Raw genomic sequence first — 11,484 nt, 5'->3', positions numbered from 1 at the left:
CTTAATAATAAAAGTACAGCACGTCTACTAATAATATATACAGTAAATAAATATAATTTTATTGATGCAAGTATGTTAAAAACGATGCTTCACCATAGAAATGACAACTTGTTCCTTTATGCTGATGCACCAAAGCGAATCTTACCATTCATATATATATTAAAAAAAAAAAAAAAAATATATATATATATATTATTAGTATTATTTATTTATTTATATATATTTTTTTACCTGAGGCAAAAGAACTAATACTTCACTTTTTCCCCCTGTGTTCAGGTTACAGTGTGAAATCGATGGCGTCGTACTCAGGGAGCTGAAAATTGAAAATAGGTGTCTGGTCTGAAAATCCCCGATCTCATTATGACAGCCAGATAATGGAACAGATGAAATACTAAAAATATGACTGCGCCATTTTTTTTCTATTTCTTTTAAATATATATTTATTTCATTGCATTTCATTTCTTATCCAAACACAAAGTTTTTACAAACATCTGTGCTGCTATTTATACAGATGTGAAGTTAGGTGTTCAAGCACACACACACACACACACACACACACACACCTACACATGCACAAAAATCCCCGTATATTTTTTCTTCTTTCCTTATTTCACTCTAAACCCCTCCATCCACTCGTTTTGTGTTTCCTCTCCGCCTGACCTCATCATGGCTCTTTTCTGTCATTCATCCGTCTTTTCCTCTCTGGCGTTCCCTTCATCGTGCTCAGAGGTCAGCCATTTTGCTAGCGGGCTCTTCAGCCGGAGCTGTTGATTGGATTTCTGGTGTATGCCGGAATGAGAGAGACAGAGAAGAGAGGAGAACAGAAAGAGAGATGGAGATAGTAGGAAAGTGAGGTAGAGCTCAAAGGTTAGTGATGCATGAAAGACACAGGAAGGTGTGTTTAAGAGCGAGGGCTTTCACTCTATTCCCCCTCATCAGAAAGGCCCTCCCCAGATGCTTCCTGTACGCAGGAGCAACAGAGTCGCATGCATAACGCCTCACCGCTTCATTACCCCGAGAACAACAGCACGGAGTAACACACCGCATCCGGGCGAAGACAAAACTAATGACACCCAAAGTAACGTAATTACAATTTAACAGGATATCAGATACACAGGTCCATCTCCTCATTACAGCTCTACTGAACTTCAGAACTTCTCATTCTGAATGGTATGAAAGTTAGGGTTAAATCACAGGTCTACATTACAGCTTTTCTCAGTTGCTTTGGAGCATTACTCGAATCATCCTTAAGATTTGCAAATCAGTAAGTGCATTCTCAAAACAATGTGTACAAACAGCACAGTACATTGGATTTCTTGCAAAAGCCTGTTTTTTGCTCAAAATCCTTAGTTCTTCTCTTAAAAGTAAGTATTTGTGTCAATGAACACATCATTACCATCAAAACAACAAGTCCTTTTATCCTTGTTTACGAACAAGAGAGTCAAAATGTTTAGTCATTTTTTCAATATAACTGTTTTATTTGAGTATTTTCTGATATAAACTATGTTTTGGATACAAGTATTGAAAATGCACGAGGCTGAATTGGCAAATCTACGAATTTCAACAGCACAAATTTACACATTACTGTATGTGGGATATTGATTGTAAGAGACTGGACAGGATTCACACTTACTTATTGTTCTTTACAGTAACACACTTATTCGAATGCAGTATGTCATTGTTTCCATAGTAACAGCCAGGTAGAACCTGATGAAGAACCTGAAAGGGATTACACAAGATTTTTTATTTTTGAAGGAAGGAGTCTCCAGTGTCAAGCTTTTGCAGCTTCATGACCGAGAAACTTTGTGTTTTGTGTGTATATATATATATATATATGCAGTTAAAATAAAAATTACAGTTAATTAGAGTAGAAAATCAAAAACAAAGACAGACAGACAGACAGACAGATATTTTATATATATATATATATATATAAAATATCCTGAGCACAAATAAATAAAAAAAAATCTAATAGTAATTCTAAAAAAACTAAAATCTAAAAAATAAAAATATTAAAATAAAATCTAAAATCTGGTCTAAGTACCATACATACATACAAACATACATACATACATACAAACAAACAAACAAACAAATAGGTATAAGTAAAAAACTACATATGTGAAGAAAAATTGAGGAAATAAAAATACAAAATTGTAAAAAAAAAAAAAAGTAAAGAAAAAGAAGCCTAAGGAAAAAATAGAAAAATCTAATATAAATTCTAAAAAAAAAAAAAAAGAAATTCATAAAATGTAAACAAATGACCAAATTAAAATATGTGAAGTTTAAATAGCAATACCAATTTGAGTAAAATGGAGAAGTGTGGCTCAGAAAACAAACAAACAAACAAAAAAATACCAAACAAACACAAAAACAATCCTCTTGCATGAAGCCTCACACTGTTTATGCTTGAGGTACACACACTTGCGTACATCATCATGCTGCATCTCGGTATACAACTGCCAAAAAACTTTCCACAGATGGATTCGAATGCCTCGCTGTCTCCAGAGGCGATGTTTCATCTCTCCCCAGACTGATAAAAACAGTAAAGGAGTGTTCCAGCGAAGACGGCAATAATTATCTCTCCGTTCAGGCCGTTCACTCCGTAGCACACAGTGTACAGCAGCAAACACGCTATAATAAGGCACAAGTTTTCATTCTTTAATTAGAACATTCCGCCGACGCAGCCGAACGAAAACCTCACACGAAAACCTCGCGAAACCTCGACACCGAGCCCACGATCTCATCTTCAAACAGCGCTCTGATGAGGCTAGCTAGCTTTTAGCACCACAGCTAGGAAAACACACACACACACACACACACACACACACACACACACACACACACAGCTTATAGCAATAACTTTAAATCATGCTGGAAAAAAAACGAGTGATAGCGTAAGTCACATTCTGTCTGCCGCCTGCTAAATTATTTCTATACATTCAAACAGGAAATGACATCACATTACGTTATACAGCAAAGCCTCACTGATTGTCTTCTCTTTTGCAACGTGACGGCTTTGTCTCGCATGCGAATGGAACGAGACTGAAACATTTCTCATCACAGCGCACTTTACTTATGTTTCAGTTAAATGGAGGAAAAGAGGAAATTTGGACTCGCTGAAGTTAGCAGCACTTATTCAGGACATCTTAGTGGAAATGTTCAGACCGAACAAAACATATTTACTCCATGGAATCTCAGGATCTTGAGAGGCCTCCTATAAAAGATCTGACCTCAACCCTATTAGGATGAATGTGAACTCTGACTGCTCTCCAGGCCTTCAAACATCACCTACATCAGTACCTGGTTTACGGCTTGAGTGCAAATCTTCACCATTACACTCATCATCTAGTGGAACATCTTCCCAGAAGAGTGGAGGTTATTATAACAGGTCTAAATGTGGAACAAGAAGTTCAAAAAAATCAAGCTTATGGCCAGGTGTCCACAAATATAGTTTTTTAAATGTCTGTAAAAATGTACCAAACAAGTGTCAGTATCAAGTATTTATTACAGGGGTCTCTAATAAGAATCAATGATTGCAATGAAACACTATTAGTGATAAATGGTGATGTTCTGACCACGTTTGTTCCCACGTCTGCGATTTCATCACAGAGAGCAAGTTAGCACAAAGAGCAAACGTAAAATTCTGCATGAAATTGGCCAAATCTGCCACAGAGACTTTTAGCATACGGTGACGCTGCAACATGTCAGTCGGGGTGTTCAAAAGTGACAACGAAAGATCATGAAGACCATCAACGAGCTCAACCCCCAATAATGTCGAAACCATTCGGCAACTCGTGCATGATGATCGTCGGTTAACAATCCGCATGATCTCATTTCCGCACCCTTCCTACTCGCCAGATTGAACTCCTGCGGACTTTGCCCTCTTCCTGAAGAGAAGATCCAGCACCAAAGTAACCTTTTTGACACCATGGTAGAAGGTGCTTGACACGCTTCGAAAAGACCAGGACGTAATAGTAGTAATGAAATGTATTCATTTATATACAGTACAGACCAAAAGTTTGGACACACCTTCTCATTCAAAGAGTTTTCTTTATTTTCATGACTATGAAAATTGTAGATTCACACTGAAGGCATCAAGGGCTATTTGACCAAGAAGGAGAGTGATGGGGTGCTGCGCCAGATGACCTGGCCTCCACAGTCACCGGACCTGAACCCAATCGAGATGGTTTAGGGGTGAGCTGGACCGCAGAGTGAAGGCAAAAGGGCCAACAAGTGCCAAGCATCTCTCGGGGAACTCCTTCAAGACTGTTGGAAGACCATTTCAGGTGACTACCTCTTGAAGCTCATCAAGAGAATGCCAAGAGTGTGCAAAGCAGTAATCAAAGCAAAAGGTGGCTACTTTGAAGAACCTAGAATATGACATTTTTCAGTTGTTTCACACTTTTTTGTTATGTATATAATTCCATATATAATTCCACATGTGTTCATTCATAGTTTTGATGCCTTCAGTGTGAATCTACAATTTTCATAGTCATGAAAATAAAGAAAACTCTTTGAATGAGAAGGTGTGTCCAAACTTTTAGGCCGTACTGTATGTATTTATTTATTAATAAGTCAAACATGAAAATAAATACTGTGGAATACTGAAGACCCTGTGGAATACTGAAGACCCTGTGGGTGAAGCTTCATCATGTCAGTAACTTTTTGGTATGGGCTTTTCGAATATCCATTCCACATTTAGTCAACATTTGTTGTTATAATAAGCTCCACTCTTCTTGGAAGATGTTCCACCAGACTTTCTAGAGATTTGTGTTCATTCACCTACAAGTAAAGTCAGGTACTGACTATAGCAGGAGATCTTCCACTTCAACCCATGTAAAGCAGATCTTCATGGAGCTGGCTTTGTGTCCTGCTGGAACAGGTTTTGATCTCCTGGTTCAAGTGAAGGGAAAATGTAATACTACCTCATCCAAAAACGTCCATTACAATTGTGTTTCTCCAACTTTGGGACAAACTGTTGAAGGACAAAAATCTCAGCTTGGTTAAATTCCTCTAGAACTTGATTCCAGTGATTCCAGCTCTAACCAAGAGTTTCTTATCAGAAGAAGCATCTAATAGTTGTTTTTTAAAGAATACAAATGACTGAGCACCTATTTTTTTTTTTGAAGAGTGGCAATAAATTCTCCATCGATCAACAGGAACAATCTGGATTTTCCGCGTCACATGACATGCACATGGCTCCGTATCGCTTCACTGCTAATGGTTGAAGATTTCGCCTCTGAAAGAACGCCACAGCGTTTAATGTCTTCACGGCGAACGGATCGACCTCCGTCTTCACAGGAGCCGCTCTCCCTTTTCATCTCTTTCTGGCCTTTGTCTTTTACCGTCATCGTCGTCTTCTGCTTTTTCTTGAAAGGATCAATTCCAAGCCCCTTTATTAAGGCTGGAACGTGCATAATTCAAAGCGCAGCTGACACCCTTGTCAAGGCAGCCTGGCAGAATTCCGAGCTTTTATCCGACGTGCTGTCAGCGGAGAACAGAGCGAAGACGCGGGAGCTCGGAGTCACGATCGAGATTAAGGAACACACTTCTTGAGCGCCAGACTGGGAGACGTTCTGACTTTCACACCGTACTGTCTGGCTTCATAATAAAGATAAGAGGACCACGGTAGAGGAAGGACAGCAGGGAGTAGATGTAGGAAGATGTTTGTCTTGCTTGGTTTTATTTTTTTCTTTGAGGCTTCCGTATTGTTAAATGGATATAGTTTTCAAAACATCATAAACACGTCTCGTGTCCGTCGCATCCACAGCGGCACTGTTTTCGAAAACGTTTCACAAAAACTCTTACTTAGTAAGTGTCCCTAACAAGTGTCACTAATGAGTGTCCCTAGAAATTGTGAATAACAAGTGTCCCTAACAAGTGCAATTGTCAAGTGTCCATGACAAATGTCCTGAACCAGTGTCTTTAGAAGTGTCACTATTGATTATTATAAGAATTGTCCTGAACAAGTGTCATTATCAAGTGCCCCTAGCATTTGTCAATAACAAGTGTCTCTAAAAAGTGTCCTCAAAAGTCACTATCCAGTGTCCCTAACAACTCTTAATGACAAGTGTCTCTATGAAGTGTCCTTAAAAGTGTCACTATCCAGTGTCCCTAATAACTCTCAATAGCAAGTGTCCCTATAAAGTGTCCTCAAAAGTCACTATCCAGTGTCCCTAACAACTCTTAATAACAAGTGTCCCTAAAAAGTGTCCTTAAAAGTGTCACTATCCAGTGTCCATAACAACCCTCAATAACAAGTGTCCCTATAAAGTGTCCTTAAAAGTGTCACTATCCAGTGTCCCTAACAACTCTCAGTAACAAGTGTCTCCATAAAATGTCCTTAAAAGTGTCTCTATTCAGTGTCCCTTACAACTCTCAATAACAAGTGTCTGTATAAAGTGTCCTTAAAAGTCACTATATGGTGTCCCTAACAACTCATAATAACAAGTGTCCCTATAAAGTGTCCTTAAAAGTGTCTCTATTCATTGTCCCTAACAACTCTCAATAACAAGTGTCCCTATAAAGTGTCCTTAAAAGTGTCACTATCCAGTGTCCCTAACAACTCTCAATAACAAGTGTCTCTATTATTAAGTGTAGATATGAAGGGTCTATAGTCACTGGTAGGTGGTAGCTCAGTGATTGGATCATTGGATTTAGAAGGTCACAAGTTCAAATCCCAGCACCACCAAACTGCCACTGCTGGGCCTTTGAGAAGGTCTTTATCCCTCAACCGCTCAGCTGTAGGTCGCTATGAATAAGAGCATCTACCAAATGCTGTAAATGTCCCAAATAAGTGTCACTATCAAGTGTATATAACACGTCTCTACTGTCTACTCTACTAAGTAGTGCAACTAAGACGTGTCACTATCAAGTGTCCCAAACAAGTTTAATTAACAAGTGTCCATGACAAATGTCCTTAGGATGTGTCACAGTCCAGTTGTAATCCCCAATTAGTGTTTCTAGTAAGTATCTTTAATAAGTGTAGCAAACAAGTGTCCCGAACAAACGTCCCTAAAAAAGTGTCTTGAACAAGCAGTTATAAGTGAATAACGAACACATTCCGTCCCCCGGATTCGAGAGAAAACACGTTATTAAAAAAGTGATGGCGAAGCATGCAGTCGCGGACCCCCTGAGCTTTTTTTCACACACTGCAGATGTTGGCATTTTGACGTAAAATTTTGTTTGCACGGAAACTGAAAAAAATTATGATAAATGTTCCAATAAAAATATATATATATTTAAATTCTTTATTTACCCTAGAAGGCTGTTTATTGCATCTTCATGTAGAGAATCGAAAAGCGAAGAGACAGAGGGCCTAAGCTCTATTTTTCTTGCTCATGAGGCCGCCCGCTGCACCGGAGTGTGAAATGGGCATTGTTGCCGAGCGAGGCGGTCTATCGGCCTCACGCCGTGTGACCGAGCGATGACATCACACTCCCATAAAGCTTCCTTTTATTGGCTCGGAGAAGCGAAAGGGGACGGCAGAGGCATAATAATTGGCCTTCGTAGAGCAGTCCGTACTCGCAAATAACGATAAAGAAAGAAAACAAAAAAAACCTGGAGGGAACAGAGCGCTCCTTTTTCACCTGCTCACGCACAGTCGGAGGCTGATGGGATTCCCACAGAGAGAACAATCCTCGAGATGTTTTTTTAACTACAGCGCGATTATATTCGCTCAGGACACAGTCAGACCTCAGTGTAGTCACGTTTCACAATACGCAGTAGTCTTTCTCAAACACGTGACCATTTTACATGTGACCATGGTTGATTATACACTATACGGAAAAAAGTATTGGGGCACCTGACGTTCTCGGCTATACGTGGATCTTCACCAAACTGTACAGTATTCCTGAACTAGGAGACCTGAACCTGTTCCAGCATGACACAAAGTGCACAAAGCCAGCTCCATGAAGATCTGCTTTACATGGGTTGGAGTGGAAGATCTCCTGCTATTGAGATCTAAACCCTATTGAATAGGACAAATGTGAACGCTGACTGCACTGCAGGCCTCCTCACCTTCTCACCTACATCAGTACCTGACACAAATCTCTACATGATCTAGTGGAACATCTTCCTAGAACAGTGGAGGTCATTACAAAAGCAAATGGGGATTAAATGTGGAACGGAATCCACATTTTTAATGAGTCAGCAGATCTTCGTTCGTCTCTTTGTTAGTGCATTGAATTGACAATTATTAGTTTGTGATGTTTTACACTTGTACAGGAGCCTAACAAATGTGTCGAACTGCTTAACAACGATTTCAAATGCAGCAAATGTATTATATTTTATGTAAAAAAAATAAAGAAATACATTAAAAAACCTCACATTCGCATTAATCAACTTTCACCTGACGTCACGTTTATTGGGTAAAGTCAAGACTCATAGTGCTACATTCTCTTCAGCGTGTGGCTCCGCCCCCTTTTCCTTTCACATTCCTATCCACATTTAGTCCCCATTTGCTGTTATATTTGTGATTGAGGTTTACAAGGGTGTTAGTAAAGTCTGGTGTATATGAGAAGGTGAGGAGGCCTGGGGTGCAGTTAGCGTTCACATTCATCCTGTTCGATAGTTCTATAGCAGAAGATCTTCCACTCTAACACATGTAAAGCAGATCTTCATAGAGCTGGCTTTGTGCATAAGAGGCATTGCCATGCTGGAACATTTACTTTTACATTCACATTTGCGGTATTTAGCAGACGCCCTTATCCAGAGCGACGTACAAAAGATGAATAAATCTACACTGGTACGCAAGATTACAAACTTAATATAAATATAACTCTTGAATTCTACAAACTTGGAAGTGCTAATTTAAGTGTTTCAGGAAGAGGTAGGTCTTCAATCGTCGCTTGAAGATAGTCAGGGACTCTGCTGTACGGACATCTAGGGGAAGTTCATTCCACCACCTGAACAGAACAGAGAAGAGCTTAGAAGTGTACCTGCCTCATATTCTGAGAGAAGGTGGTACCAGTCGAGCAGTGCTGGAGGATCTCAGACAGCGTGGTGCAGTGCGAGATGTAATGAGGTCACTGAGGTAAGATGGCGCTGGTCCATTTTTGGCCTTGTAGGCAAACATCAGTGTTTTGAATCTGATACGTGCAGCTACTGGAAGCCAGTGAAGGGAGCGCAGCGGTGGGGTGGTATGGGAGATCTTGGGCAGATTGAACACAAGCCGTGCAGCTGTGTTTTGGAGTGGACAAATAGCGTTCAGGGGAAGATCTGCCAGAACAAGATTGGGTCTCCTAGTTCATGAAATAATTCCATAGTACTGCGTTCAAACATGTTCTGTACAGTTGTGTTTAAAGAAGTACTAAATATGGCTGGAGAAGTCAGGTGTCCCAATACTTCTGTCACAACACTGTAGCTATTGTTGTTGTTTAATGAGCACAAATGCAAACCGCTGCATTATTAGAGGAAAAGGATCCATTTCATGCTGGAAGACTAATTTCACTTCATCACACCACCCTGGTTCGGAGTATTTTCCGCTGACAGCATGCCTGAAGTGTTTTCCTTTTTTTACAAATATCTTTTCAGTTTCTCTCTCAACGCCTACGCGGGGATAAAAATAAGCACAGACAAGCTGTCGGAGTAGACGCAAGGTGCTTAGCACTTCCTTATAAGAATATCTTGAAAACCATTTCCAAAAGGAGTTACTAGAGTACCCTTAGCTCCATATGGTGCCGGAATAAGTGCACACGCTGCTGAAAAAAAAAGAAAAAAGACAAAAAAAGAGCCACTCCCCAAACGCGTGGCGAGTTGAGCGCCATCGATCCGAAGCTGCTCTCTCTCGCTAAGGGAGCGCTTGATGAAGTGTCTTGTTATCCAGTCAATGTGCTGACTCCTCATTTCTTCGGGAAAGAGCTCGACATGAGGGGTCTCGCTCTCTGTTTTTTTTTTTTCGTTCCTACCCGGGGTGTCCCATTTTCTCACTCTCCACTCAGCCATAAATCAAATCCGGCTCTTTTTCCGAAAGCTGCAGATTGCTCCTGTGTAAACACGCCGGCCCGCTAAGGCCCGCATCACATTTCTGTTTGTTCATTAAATATTAACCCGCCGTGCCGCCCCGTGCCGCCCCGTGTCTGCTGCCTCCCGAAAAAGATTTTCATTTTGTCGAAGCGTTTGTTTGGCCGCGCTCGGCCCGTGCTGAAGGGCATCGCTGATATAATCAGATCTCACCATGTTGCCCGGAGTCAGAACTTTTTTTTTTTAATCACTCTCTCTCTCTCTCTCTCTCTCTCTCTCTCTCTCTCTCTCTCTCTCTCAGCATTTCTCCAAAATGACAAAAAAAAAAATCGCATGATTTATTAAACCACTGCTTTCTTTCTGATACGTCACAGTTTCTATGGTAACATCAAAAACTAAAGACATATAATAATTAACAGGCAAAAAAACAAACAAACAAAAAAGAGGAGCTCAGTATCTTAGTTGTTAAGGCAATGATGTTGAAGCAGAAGGTCTTGAGTTCAAATACCAGCCACACCAAGCTGCCACTCGTGGGCCCCTGAGCCAGGCCCTTAACCCCCTCCGTAGCTGCTCAGTTGTATAAATGAGATAAATGTAAGTTGCCCCTGGATGAGGGCATCCACAAAATGTCATTTATGGAAGGAGTCTCCAGTGTCAGAACTTTCACACGCATTTTTGTTGGTCTCCAGGAGAGGAGAGTCTGTGTTTTCTGTGGGAAGTTGTGAAGAAAAGGCCACTTGTGTGTTTTAAGCTGCTACAACATGCGCAATTTTGAATGGGAACAGTTTCGTGAGCTGATACTCGACTAGAAATGGATAAAAACACAACAAAAACACAAACGGACAAAAGTATTGGGACACCTGTTTTTTTTTTTTTCAAATTTGGGGGCACAGACTTGGATGTTGTAGCATGGAATTTTCCCTTCACTTGAACTAGAAGCTCCATGGAGATATGCTTTCCTTCGTTTGGAGTGGACGATCTCCTGCGATAGCGCTCTGACCTCTCAACCCTATTGAACATGATGAATGTGGATTCTGACTGCACCCCAGACCTCCTCACCTTCTCACCTACATCAGTAACTGACTTTCCTCATACCCTTGTGCTGAATTAATCTTCCACAAAATCAAGTGAAACATCATTCCAGAAGAGTGGAGGTTATTAAAACAGCAAATGGAGACTAAATGTAGAACGGATGTTCAAAAAGCACATGTTCAGGTGTCCACAAACTTCTCCACTATGTGGTTAGTGGGTTTAAAATACAATTTCCGGCAAAGGGATTAAATCGGACAAAAGCAGGATATTTTCATAAAAGATGAATATCTCCTCATGTCAGAAATGCTCCTGAAATGTACAAGATGTAAATGATTATTTTATTTTCCAACTTAAGTCAATGTGGGTTTTTTTCCAGGGTTTTCTGTAGTTGATCGTCGACTCAAAAAGAAAAAAAAACCCCACATGCTTTAAAATTGCTGTGTTGCTTTCAATCCTATTGATTTAGAAGCAGGTACGTGTTATTAC

At 40.2% G+C, this 11,484-nt stretch overlaps 1 long non-coding RNA gene across 1 annotated transcript; it reads right to left on the bottom strand.

Moving 5' to 3' along the window:
* Window positions 1-422: 422 nt before the first annotated feature.
* On the bottom strand, window positions 423-7,890 carry LOC124402039. Its single transcript, XR_006928647.1, has 3 exons — window positions 7,262-7,890; window positions 1,634-1,719; window positions 423-779 (listed from the first exon to the last, which is right to left on the bottom strand). It is a non-coding gene; the product is annotated as an uncharacterized LOC124402039 (long non-coding RNA).
* Between the last annotated feature and the right edge of the window lie 3,594 nt (window positions 7,891-11,484).

This window comes from Silurus meridionalis, chromosome 19, assembly GCF_014805685.1.
Source record: "Silurus meridionalis isolate SWU-2019-XX chromosome 19, ASM1480568v1, whole genome shotgun sequence".
Classification (NCBI taxonomy): domain Eukaryota; kingdom Metazoa; phylum Chordata; class Actinopteri; order Siluriformes; family Siluridae; genus Silurus; species Silurus meridionalis.
The sequence above is the reverse complement of the archived record's forward strand: the minus strand, read 5'-3'. Positions and strand labels throughout refer to the sequence as shown.